This window comes from Rhagoletis pomonella, unplaced genomic scaffold, assembly GCF_013731165.1.
Source record: "Rhagoletis pomonella isolate Grant_MI unplaced genomic scaffold, Rhpom_1.0 Rhpom_scaffold_00009, whole genome shotgun sequence".
Lineage (NCBI taxonomy): Eukaryota > Metazoa > Arthropoda > Insecta > Diptera > Tephritidae > Rhagoletis > Rhagoletis pomonella.
Window position 1 is genome coordinate 25,166,009 of NW_023458563.1, and position 13,466 is coordinate 25,179,474.

The 13,466-nt window shown below is 35.2% G+C and overlaps 1 protein-coding gene across 2 annotated transcripts in view; it reads right to left on the reverse strand.

Moving 5' to 3' along the window:
• The window catches only part of LOC118745657 (epidermal growth factor receptor kinase substrate 8-like protein 2), a 193,545-nt gene extending 190,208 nt beyond the window's left edge, over window positions 1-3,337 (reverse strand). The window contains exon 1 of one of the 2 annotated variants that reach the window (XM_036479211.1): window positions 2,726-3,007. The gene's annotated coding sequence lies outside the window, so the exon portion shown is untranslated. Of the gene's footprint in view, window positions 1-2,725; window positions 3,008-3,052 lie in introns of those variants that run through there. The other variant, XM_036479210.1, reaches the window with a different exon arrangement.
• Window positions 3,338-13,466: the final 10,129 nt, after the last annotated feature.

Here is a 13,466-nt window from a genome sequence, read left to right on the forward strand (position 1 = left end):
GACGAAGAGAAAGAGAACGGACAAAGAAGTGAAAAAGGAAACGAGAAAAAAAAACGAGGGGACATGAGAAAACGTCAAAATTGACGACGCGTTGATTTGGGTATAGCGCGCGATGACACTCGTTGACAATGGATAACGCAACGCTTAGCGCTCCAATTTAGGGACGGCAGTTAAAGATTTAAAAAAAAATCCCCTCAAATGACAAAACGGTTTAAGCTTAAAAACTTTGCAAAAAAATATTTTTAAAAACATTAAAAAAAATTCGAACGGAATCGTGATGATGAGAATTGTGATGCTGTTTTTTAACTTTTTTCAAAGATTGGTATAAGAAAAACTTGAATAACTGAACCTTAGCTCTTCCGATTTAGACTTAAGAGGTGTCATTGGAATCGTATTTTCTCACCCTTTTGCTAATAAACTCATTCAAAGGATGAAAGAGAAAGGTAGGATGAACGAACATCATTCAAAGTTGAATTAGGATGTGTTTGTATTTGAAAAAAAAAAAAAATTGGGACACGAATGACTTTGGACAGAAATAAAAACAGTTTGAAAATACCTTTCTACTGAGATCCCATTAGTCTAAATCAAAATAGTTTTGGCTCAGTTATTCAAGTTTTTCGTAACTCAATCTTTGCAAAAAGTAAAAAAACAGCATCAAAAATCTCATTTTTACGATTCCGTTGAAAAAATTTTTAAATATTTTAATGCAGATTTTTTAAGCTTAATCTGTTTTGTCATCTGAGGGGACTTTTTTCAAAAAGTTCTTTAAGAAATAATTTTTATTCATAAAAAACTCCATTTTTGGAGGTATTTTCAAATCGCTACAGCTCACTTAAATCTTAATATTTCTCCGAAATATTTTGGTTGACGTCTTAAAATGTAATAAGTTTTGTAATCACGCTGGAAAAACCGCAACTTTTTTTGGTGATGCAGTCTAATGCACATATGTATGTACTTATATGTATGTTTGCATCCACATTCTTTGAATGATATCACCTGCTTGACATTAAAGCGGTTGCAAGTCCCGCTTTCTATCAATTAATTTATTTGTATGAATGTATGTATATAAGTATGTAACATAATTGAAATTCTATACATATTTTTTATTTAGTTAAAGCAAACTCTGTTATTGTAATCTTATTAATATTTTCTCAAATGGTGGCACGCATACAGGCGTTTTCGCATAGGAGGGCTTAAATACATATGTACATACATGGCTATTCACACACAGACACACACACTCACACCCATTTACAAAAACGCCAATATGCATACCCAGCCAGCAAAAAAAGTATCCGAAAATGGAGCCGAAAAAGTAAAAAAAAAGGTGGATGAAATGCGGACTTTTGTCCGCACACCGATTCCATTTTCGGATACTTTGACGATCCGTTTCCCCACTAAAGTGTGCGGCAGAAACTTATGTACAGACAAGTACCGAAAATTGAATCGGGATGGATATGTTCTTGGCTGTATTTTTGAAATTTGTCTGATTGAATTTTTCGTTCAATACGCTTTCCTTCTGTACTTCAAAAATGATTTTTCATGGTTCGTAAGAAAAATTAAGGAAGCGCCTGACGGCATTCGAACCCGGCACCATCTGAAAACTAACAAATAGTAGCACGCTCAGCCCTTGCCGACTACGTATAAATGTTTTCAAAGTTTAGCTTGAACAAATAAAATACAGTTCTTGTTTTCAAATAGCATCATCTTTTACGAACGTTTTCCGCATATGAAAACTAATGATAGATAATTGTAGACATTTTCTTTTCGATTCCGGATACAAAAACCCGCATTGTTTTTTGTACTTTTTAGGATACGTAAAATTGTAGTCGTTTTCTTTTCCTTTACGGATACGGAAAATTGTACGAGAACGCACTGTCGGCACAATTTACGTTTCTCTGCTGGCTGCGTACGCAGAGTTAGTTGCTGTAATAGAGAATTTACATGAGGCTATTTTTCAGGAAACTTTTAGTTAAAAGCAACAATCGCCATGCGTAAACGGCCTTTCAACTAATCGCTTTCAATGAAGTTGGCCGGCTGCCTACTTTCGTTCAACTTTTGATTCAACTAATCGCCTGTGAAGGTTAAATCATGTAAATTCCCTATAAGATCCCAGCCAGAAGAGAAACCTTCGCCGAAAGCGGTTTCCCTACATTTTTGGTATGCAGTTGTTGTTAATTTTTCGTATTCCAATTAAAATACTTGTGCAAACTGAACATTCGAACACATTTATACGTATACGTATACGGCAGTAGCTGTGTTTGCAGAGAAGTGTGCCACTATTTGTTAGCTTTAAAGATGACCCGGGTTCGAATGCTGTCAGATGCAATAAAAAGATTCGTTATTGTTTTTTTTTGTTTCCTTTTTCCGAATTACGAAAAAGAATCTGTAAAGTGCAAAAGGAAAGCCTATTCATCTAAAAATTTAGTCAGACAAATTACAGAAAAAGATCTGACAAAGTAACAATTTCAAAAGCATTTCCGGTACTTTTCTAGACGTACGTTTCTGCAGCACACTTTAGTGAAAAAATTCTCTCTTCATCCACTTTCCATTTTCGATTTTTTTGCTGGCTGGGATCATTTACAAATGCTGAAGCTCGAATAGCACAGTGCGCGAACGTATGTATATATATGTATTTTCCAAGTTGTTAGGTATTTAGGCCAAAAGTATCACGACAACGTATACGAGGTTAACCATTGTTTACAGTTTATTTATTGTTGTTTACCGATCACTCTTGAACCACTCGTATGGATAATATAAAAAAACTCATTTATTTCACTTAATAAATAATGTTGCTTAGAAAATTGAAGACTTAGACATCTGGATAATAAAAACACTCATTTATTTCACTTAATAAATAATGTTGCTTAGAAAATTGAAGACATAGACATCTCCAGTTAGTCAGCAGCAAATTCGGCTTCAGCAATCAACAATAAATAGCAACTAGCCTCAGAATGCCGAGCTGCGCCATCATAACATTTCACGCTTTACCGTCCTATTATTTATGTGTAAATACATATACAGTAGATATGTGTTTTATGTATGTATGTACCTATATTTTACAGTCACATATGCACATGAAAATATGGCTAAAGGCCTTTTGTAAATTCTCCGCTTCATCCGTTATTGCAAAAAATACATTAAATAAAGCTGATACAATGTAGTTGCCGTTGCGCGAAAAATCAAAATTTCACTGGAATGGAAAACAATGAGAAAATAACGCACGCGCGGTCAACTAACCACGTTAGTAAATTCGTTCCAAAAAATCTACTGTACTAACGTGTTTGTCTGTTGGCAGTTAGCTTGTTGTTAATTTCGTTTGACAGTGGCTTCCACGAATCGTGTAGAGTTCGACTCAGCTGAGCTGGAAAGTCGACAGTAAGAGTCGGCTAAATCGACTGTCAGAAAAAGCTGGTACTGGCTCTCAAATAATAATAGTGACAACTTGCAAGAAGATATGGCAGCTTAAGCTAAAGAATAATCAGAGTCATGGCAACGTTTTCTGTAAAGTATTTCTTGGCGCTGTTGTAAATGCTCTGTGCACCCTTCCCCTATTTCCTCCATTTTAAATTAGAATGAAAACATATTTTTCAATTCTAAAATCAATATACGTGGTTATTCTTACTATGGGGTGAGAAGGTAATGCGTGTATTTTGGAGCGAATTTCCTCCTCGAGCACAAAAACTTCACTGAAGATGGCCCAATGCAGAAACCGATTCGTTTCCAAATGAAACTTGACAAAGAAGGACGTTCTAAAATACATCAAAAATGCCTTTATTAGTTTTTACTACCCAGCAGCGTTGCCAGGTTGACGTTTTTAACGTCATTTGGACGTTTGTTGTACCCAGTTGACGTTTGGACGTTTTTTGTGTAAAAAATGACGTTTTTTAACTTCCCATAAATTTTTCTTTGTTACTAAATCTTATAAGTAAAACTGATTTTGAATTATTTTTTTAATAAATCTTAACAATCTTTGTGTTTTGCTGCAGCTGCTTGAAAAGATTTTTTCTGGATTCTTGGACTAAGGATCCCGTGTTCAAAGGCTGGTTGTGTAAACACTTGAGGTTACGAGGCTTTCTGCAATGTTTGCAATTGCACATTGAACGCCAATTCAGGAAGAGCCGATCTATTGCAGCAGGCACGCTCGCAAAAGCATCAAAAAAGCTGTGCAGCATAAAACGTCAGAAAAAGTAGGCCACTTTTTTAAGACTTCATTGAAAATGTAATGAACACAAAAAATACTGAAATATTAGGTCCATTCAATAACTTTTCCAGTAAGTACTTGCAGCGAGAGCGTAAAAGAAGAGTTAAAGAGTTAAATTAAGAGCAAGAGAAAATTTTCAAAAAAAGTTATTGAATGCAAAACTAGTAAAAACTTGCAACTTAAGCCATTTTGACACTTTCTGACGGTTAAGTTTCGGCGCGCAATTTTCTTTTTAATTGGGAATAGTTCCCATCATCATAAAAATAATAAAATTATAGTTTAAAAAACTAAAACCTCCCTATTATAATTGCCATTCGTACTGTCATCAGGTATGTAACTTGAGAATAGAAATCGCTGCATCTTTTAGGCGCATCAATATTACATAGTTACATCCCGAGTTAATAAAAGGAAGGTGAAAAAATATACAATAGATTTAAATTTTTCATCCATATTTTCATTTCACTAATTATGTTTCATCAAATCATCCTCGTAAACAGTTTGTTTACATTTGAATTTGAAACATAACCTTACTTTTTGACTCCTGCAAATTCCTGATAGTAAAATTTTTACTTGCAAGAATTTGCAGCTCTCTCGGTTTGTTACGCTCTCGAATTCGCTCCCTCTTGCAAATATTTTGGGTTATTGAATGCATTCCCAGTAAAAACTTGCAAGTACTAGCAACAATTCGTAAACATTTTTTGATATTGAATGAACCAATTGCTATGCTCCTTCTTAGCAGAACGTAATTTAGCATTTTCGACAACCGAGCCCCTAACCAAATGTCTACATGAAAAAAAAATTATTAAAAATCAACGCGATCATTTAGCCCCTTTAAACTTGCACATTATTGCCCTGAAATTTAATGGGCTATCAAGCTGCATACTCAAACAAAATTCTAAAAACTCTGAATAAAAAGTTGAAAATCTTGTTTATAATTTTTGCACAATTTTTGTGGATTTATATTTTGGTTGTTAATGAGCTTGGCTTTTATGGAAATAATAATAAACATTAAATAAACGAAAGAGAAACAGCCAAAATCGATCAAAATATTGATGACTTAATCAGCTGATCACAAGTGTGTGTATAAAATTATTTTTATATTAACGACCAGTTTACAATGAATTTTAAATGTGCTCTGTCGAAATGATATTTTAATATATGTACATTACGTACATATCAAGCCCTAACCGCCAAAATAACGTAAGCGACACAATTTTCTTTTTGATGCAGAAATGGATCTAAATGCTCTAGGCATATTTCTGCATCAAAAAGAAAATTTTGAAAAAAATTTCGCTTACGTTATTTTGGCGGTTAGGGCTCGATATGTACTCTATTGTATACAAATACAATAAATAAGTTTAATAAAACAATTTTTTGTACATCCAATTGAAAAAGACGTTTTTGGGTAGGAAATGACGTTTTTTCAGACCAGAGGGACGTTTTCTCATGCCGAAGACCTGGCAACACTGCTACCCAGTTCGACTTATAAAACTTATGATTTCTTGCAAATATTCTATTTCTATATATTTCTAAATATTCTTAGGTGACTTAAAAAAATTCCCTTCAATTAATTTTAGGATCCCCCATTCAATAAGTCCCTAACAGTGTTGCCAGAACTTTTTGGACCAACCGGCTAAATTGGCAAAAAAAACTTGCTAAAAACGGCTAAACTGTTTCAACTAAATTTCGCATGTTTATTTAAATAAATAACGAGTACAAAGACTATTTTTTAAGGAGATGTTACAAACTCAAGTCGGAAAAAAATTGCCAGCAAGAATTTGCAATTAGGAAAAACATATTACTGTGGCACATGGTTGGCTTTTTTGTCGACGATAATTTGAATAAACAAGTTCGTTAAATTTAAAAATTTACAAACTTGAACGATTTTAAAATGAAAAATTTAAGTAAATACTTGTTTACTTAATTAACTTAGTTAATTCCAATGATTTGAAAGGTACTCGGCAAAAAACTGTATTCGTAATCGGAATGCAATCTCAACTAGAGTCTATATAGTAAACCCGACTAAGAAATTGAAACGTATGTTGAAGAAAATTGGACTGACAAGATATATACATGTAGATCCGGTTTTTTGCCCCCCTGAAAGAATTTTAAAAATTTTATACAAATTTCTTTTGTGTGAAATTCAACCGTGGACTCTAGCTGGCAGAAAAACTTGCAAATTCCTGCAAATTTGCGTTCGTACAGAAAATTGCACGTTTCTCTACTTGAGAGAGAATTTGGGAGCATTTTTTATTATCTGATATTAAAAGTGACAATTCTCGCTGGATTTTCGACGAACAAACCTATTGTATTCCCTACAAGGACTTTTCAGACTGACCGATTCTCAATACACTGAAATAAAAACCAATACACATAAAAAAGGTTTTAAAAAATTCCCTTCAATTTTAAGACAGTGTTGACAAGGGATGAAAAATTACAGTTACACAAAATAACTGGTCAGATTTTTCAGAAATCCCTTCAATTCTGATGTAAAATATGATGCCAAAAGACTGCAGATCTCCCATTTAGATGACCGGTCATATGACCGGCAGATGTCTCGTAGGATTCCCAGAGAGTTTTGCTTTACATAGAAATTTGTGCTCTTTTATTCTCATCTTGACGCATTTCAGTGTTGGTTCTTTTAATTCGAGTTGGCATTCGGTTTTTGGAATTTAAATAAGTTTTCAGCCAAAAAGTTTGTTTAAAAAAATACATATGTGTACGTAGTGCTTGAAAATATCAATTTGTCCCTTACCTTAAACCTTTGGGAGTGGGCAAAAGTGATGTTTTGTAATTAAATCAGATTTGAATATGCGCTATCTGGGAAAACAATATCTACCTGTAATATTTATTCTGTGTGTTGGCACTATATCCAAACACAAACGCGTCTTAAGCAAACAGTGAAACAATTGGTTATTTTCTCAGTTTGCGAATAAAACTTCACACTTAAATTTAAGACATTTATAACCAACATTTGATGAAGAAAATCCATTCTTTAGAAAAAACCAATTCGTTTAAGATAAAAATGAGCGAAATCGGCCAATTTCATATAACCCTGCATGACATGAAAATGTACATATGTATTTGAATTTTAAGAAAACAAGGCAAATAGCAAAATCGGCTAAAACGGCTAATTTTTTTTTGAAAAACGGGTAAAAAATCGGCTGCCGGCTAAATCGAAATTTCTGCGGCTGTTTGCTATCGCAACCGGCTAAATCTAGCCGGAAAACTGCTAAAATGGCAACACTGGTCCCTAAAATTCTATCAGAGGATAAGGCAGGGTTTGAACTCACGTATTTCGACTCGCCTAGGGCGGGTGAGAACAGCAACAACGCGGATTAAAAACGCAAAAACCCCTGAAACCAACAGTGTACGGGTTGAGTTGTATTAAATCGGCGGCTATAAGATTTATGACGTATGTACCAGTCGTTAAGGGCAATTTAGTTCGATGAATACGTGTCTGGTGATTGAAGCTTCGTGTACTTTGTCTAATCCAAAGGGAGACATCCTGATTTCTGTGCCATTAGTCGCGGAGAAAGCTTCCTTAACATTGCTTATCATTTCAGTCTTGAAAGAAACTCATTATCATATCACCGTGCAACGAATTTTATATGCAAAGAACGATATTGCTCGAAAAATCGTATTCTCTGGAGTTAATATCGCTTTACAATATGATACTAAAAAACATATATTAATTTACTACGCTGAAGTGCGTGTTCTTTAATTATATTCTTTAGACTAACTTCTTTACATAAATCTTAGTGCTACTTATACTATTGAGATGCGTCGGTTGTTATCGCAATAACTATTGAGATGCCTGTTGTTTACTGTTTACTAGTAGATAACTATTTGGGTTGTTATTGTTTGTTGTAGTGATAGTGCATTTCTATTGTTCCAATGTTTGTCCGTTGCAGTTCGTGATAATGCATGTCAAAACAAGTTCTATTGTTTTGATGTTGTTTACAAGTAAGCGCTTATCACGGTGTACGTGACCTGCAGTGAGGCTTTGTCGTTAACTCCCCTCGTCCTTAAAACGGAGCGTCCTCGCTACGCTGCTACGAGTTGCTGTTGAAGACGGTTCATTTCGATTTCGTATAATTCGTCAATTTGCCTTTCTCTGTGAAGCATTCTTCTATTTTCGTGGTATCGGCAGAGGTGTACCATACCATAAGTGATGACTACTACAGTAAGGAATCCCATTATGATGAAGAACGTAGTCTGTACTGGGTTTTCTTCAATAGGTATCAAAAATGTTGAGAGTTTTTGGATATTGCTGAATTTGTAGATTGAGTTTGAGGAAAGGATGCGGAGTACTTCAAGTTTTTGATTGTGATGATTTCTTTGAGGTGTCGTTGATGATTGTAATACGTGATATTATCGATGTTTGTGGATTCATTAAAGTGTATCAATTTAGGGCCTGATATATGCATGTTGTTCCAAGTATGCTGGTAATCTGTCAAAATGTATACATTCTCTAGGATGCGAAGTGGAGCATTATTTTCATGGATTATTTCGCATTGGGCTGATTTGTCTTCTAATATTTTTATAGTACAATTGTCAGAGGGTTCTGATTTACAAATAAAGTTACCCATATAATTTTTACATTTAGACATTCTTTGATAATCGTTACATTTTGCGATCTTAGGGTCTAAATTAATTTTACCATGCTTATGTGCTAAAGGATATACATTAAATAGGCAACATTTAGTTTCAAGGATACGATATTTGTATATTGTTATAATAGCTTGTTGTAGGTAACAGATATGAATGTCGGCATATTCTAATATATTAATTATTGGAAGATCCAACTTTTCATGGTTTATAATATCGTACACATCTTTCAAATTTAATGTGCCAGAATAAAAATTATTAGTTTTCGCAAAATTTATAGTGTTCGTTATTGACTGGAGTTCATTATAAACTTCTGATATAACAATGTTTTCGGTTATTGCTGTGGGATCAAGGGTTTCGAGTATTCTTTCGAACTGTGAATTAATTGTTTTTTGCTTATTATTATTTTCTATTAGCACATTAAGTGAAGTTTTGATTTCTACAAGGTCACCGTGGTCTGGTGTGCCAGTGATGAATTTTAACACGGAACCAAGAAAATTAAGTGATCTTTTGGGTCTATAAATATTTGGAATGAGTTGATTTTTCAGAGTTTCGATTTTGTTCACTAAAATTTGAGTTTCGGGTTGGTTTTCTAGATTGTATGATGATTTCATTATACTTTCGTATGGCGCGATTATTTTTGAAAGATTAGATATGTGATACAAGAAAGCTGTATCCTGATAAATGTAAACAGGATCTGTTTCTACTAGTACATATTTCCTATTGGTCAAATCTTTTATATTGTCGCAGAGTGCGATAGAGAAAAGTAAGGTAAATACTATTCCGTACATGCCTTTACTCTGATATTGCCCTTTTGGATAATGACTCTGTTATTGGTCGTTATTGTTTCTCCTTTGTCTTTTTTGACTGTATGTTTCGCGTATTTTTTTACGTTTTGTTGTATATTACGTCTCCTACTTTGTAGTTCAGCTGTTTGCGATTGGGGTTGTGGTATCGCAAAACCCTCTCTTGGTGTTGTTGAAGACGCTCTTTGATGTCAGGATACCCCCTTTGATTGAAGAACACGTCCACGGGTTTCTCGTTGGTCACAGAATGGATTGTCTTGTTGTATTGTCGAACTGCTTCGAATATCTGTTCGTCAGGTGCTGAACTGTGTTGGTGTGCCAAAACTTTCGCTAGTTCGATTATCGTGCTATGCGTTCGTTCAACTTGACCTTTTGTTGTCGAATGATAGGCTGGAGTTTTGGTAAGCGTTATTTGTAGTCGCTTGTATATTTGTTGGGCACATATTCCAGTAAATGTTGACTCGTTATCAGTCATTACAAACTTTGCATTTGGGTATATTTGTGATAGTATCTCGTCAACGTATTTGCATGTGTCCTTCTTTGATTGTATTTGTCTCAAATGGCAGAATTTTGAGTATTTGTCGGTTGAACTTGTTCGGTATTGGTGCTGAACCTATTGGTTGTTTATTTGGTCGGCGTTCATACTTGTTTGTGAGGCAGATTTCGCAGATCTGTATTTCTTTTTTACAAGCGTCACGTATGTTTGGCCAGTAGTATCTGAGCGAAATTTCCTGTGCGTTATTTTTGTAGTTTCTGTGAGCACGGCTGTGTGTGTCTTGTATGATTTGTTCTTGTTGTTCGGTTTCGGTGATGTCGTCCACCAATTTTTGCGCTAGTACAATCGATACAGTTGGAAATGTGTCGATAATGTCGTTTTCGACGTAAAATAATATTTGCTCGTCTATTTGCAGAGCATTAGTTACATTTGGTCTAATTATATTTTTTAGTTTGTCTAGCAATTCAGTTTTGCTGTTAAAAAAAAGCGTATGTCGGCTGTTAGAAAATATGTTTTGTGAGGATATTTCGACGGGGTTCTGATCTGACTGTTTTACAATAATTTGATTTCTAAAGGAGTTTAATGGTTGCTTTACTCGTTTGAGTTTTTGTGTTGGGGAGCTTTGTGCTGAATGTTGTGAGTCATCAGAATTTACAGTGTTGTTTATTTGCTGGCGGGAAAGTGCATCAGCGACAACGTTCTGATGTCCGGGTTTGTAAACGAGTTTTGCACCATATTCTTCAATGAAATTTTTCCATCTTTTTAATTTTGTATTGGGGGGTTTTTTCTGATATGGAGAAGATTAAAGATTGATGGTCAGTGTATATTGTTAAATCTGCTATACCATACAAGTAATTACATAGTTTCTGTAGTGACCACACAATTGCGAGTAACTCTTTCTCATAAGTGGAGTAATTTTGTTCTGTTTCGCTGAGTTCGTGAAATAAATGATATGGGTTTTTGGTTTTGAGACAATACGGCTCCTATAGCGTAATTGTTAGCATCTGTGGTTGATTCGAAAGGTTTGTTAAAGTTTGGTTGGAAGAGTTCAACCTGTGCTTGCAGTTCCTCTTTTATTTTGTTCAGTGCTTCTAGTGCAGGTTCATCTAAGGTGATTTTTATTTTTGCGCTTTGATTCTTTGATATGCCACCATTCTCTCCTCTGAGGAACGTAGTGAGTGGTTCGACGATGGCTGCAAAATTCTGTATAAATTTTCTATAATAACTAGCGAGACCTAGGAAGGATCTGATTTCCTTCAGTGTTGTGGGAATAGGGAAATTTTTAATAACCTGTATTTTTGTAGGGTCAACTGTGATCCTGTTGTATTTAATTATATGCCCTAAGTATTCCACAGAGTCTTGGAAAAAGTGAGATTTTTTGTTGGAGATCTTCATGTTGGCCTGGTGAAGCGCGTTTATGATTATTCGGATGTGTTCGATATGTTCTTCAGGAGAGGAAGAATAAATGAGAACATCGTCTATATAAACGTATGCGAACTTGCCGATATATGGTCTTAGGATATCGTCTTCACATCTTTGAAAAATTGATGGAGCGTTTTTTAAACCGAACGGCATACGAAGGAATTCGTATTTAGCTCCATTTACACTAAAGGCGGTTTTTTCCTTGTCAGGATCTGATGGATGCCAGACTCTAAATGTAAAGTTGTAAACACTTTTGCATTACCTAAATTCTGTATGGTCATAGCCACATCAGGTATGGTGTATCTATCTGCGTTTAGCGTTTAGCTTCTGAAAGTCTACGACCATTCTGCGCTTAGGTTTCCCTTGTTCATCGGTACCTTTTTAGCGACTGTTCAAATGGGAGAGTTGTACGCACTTTCGACATAGGATACGCATATTGCTTGGTCCAAATAGGATCTTCGGATTTCGTTCTAATGGTAGCTTGTACCGCGGTGGTATATGGTAGCACTTCGTTTGTGCTTTCATTTTTTTGCATAATTTCTTCGATTTCACTATTACCGTATAATTTATTTTTGGCACAGATTCGCTTTCTTTCTTGGCCCTATATTTATAACTGAGCTTGTACTCGAAAAGGTTGATCTCTGCTTTGATTTTTCTTAGTTCCTGTTCACCCAAAAGCCTATCAAATTCTTCTAATGCATCTGTTTCAAAAAATGTGAGATTATGTTCTACCAATGTTATTATTATTTTTTTATTTGGTTATTGAGTAACCATGAAGAGTTTTCACTTTTACAGGTTTAATTGGAATAGGCTTACCGATGTTGTATTTTGTACTTATATAATTGTTTGTTGCTCCAGTGTCGATCAGGATGTTAATAAGTTTGCCTGTATCCCTGCAGTGGCGTTGCAGACACGGCAAATCGTTCAAGAGCCTAAAAAAGCACTGCCTATTTCATATTCATCATTTTCGTATTCTGGTGCAAGCGATGTTAGTTCTTCGTCGCGTGTTTGGTTTACACGTTGTACTTTCTGTTGTATGTTGAAATTACGAGATGAAGAATTTCGTTCTCTTTTTTGCGGATCTCCGCGAAATGGACTATTTGGTGGTAGTCCTTGTATTTGACGGTCATAGCTGTTTTGTTGTGGTGCGGAATGATTCCTATTATAATTTGCCGATCTCGTGTATTGCTGTGATGGATCTACGTCCATTGGTTGGTGCTGTTGCCTGGGTCCAGTTTGATTGTATTGCACCTGCACGTTAGGTCTGTACCTTTGTGGTTCACTGGCGACGAGGATGTCAATTGATGAAAAGAAACAAGCTTAAAAAAGAAAAAAAAAATGGCTACGGAACTTAAATCGTTTATAGGATCGGTAGAAGCATATGTGCTTAATGAAGATTTTGAATTATATGTGCGCCGATTGAATCATCTTTTTACTCTAAATGCGGTAAAAGACGCTGAAAAAGTGGCATTCCTATGCAGTCTTGGAGGACCGGAACTATACAAAGTCATTGTGTCGTTAACAGCACCTCAGTCTGAATGAGTTTACATACAAAGAATTAATTAAAAAGCTAACCGAGCATTTTAAACCGAAGAAAAATATAATTGCGGAGTGCTATAAGTTCTTTAAGCGCGGGCGAAAGGCAGGCGAAAGCATAACGGAATTTGTAATCGAATTGAAGCAGCTAGCACAGCAATGCGATTTTCGAGAATTTCTAGACAGAGCGCTTTTGATACAGTTTTTCTGTGGGATCGGTAACGAGAAAATTCAACAACGGTTACTTGGCGATGGTGATATTAAGACATTGGAGAAAGCCATTCAGATAGCAAATGCGGTGGATATGACGGCGAATAACATAGAAATGATAAAGGAGGATGATGGGAAAATGAATGTATTGCGAAAAAGTTTTCAGTTTAAGAAAGAAAAG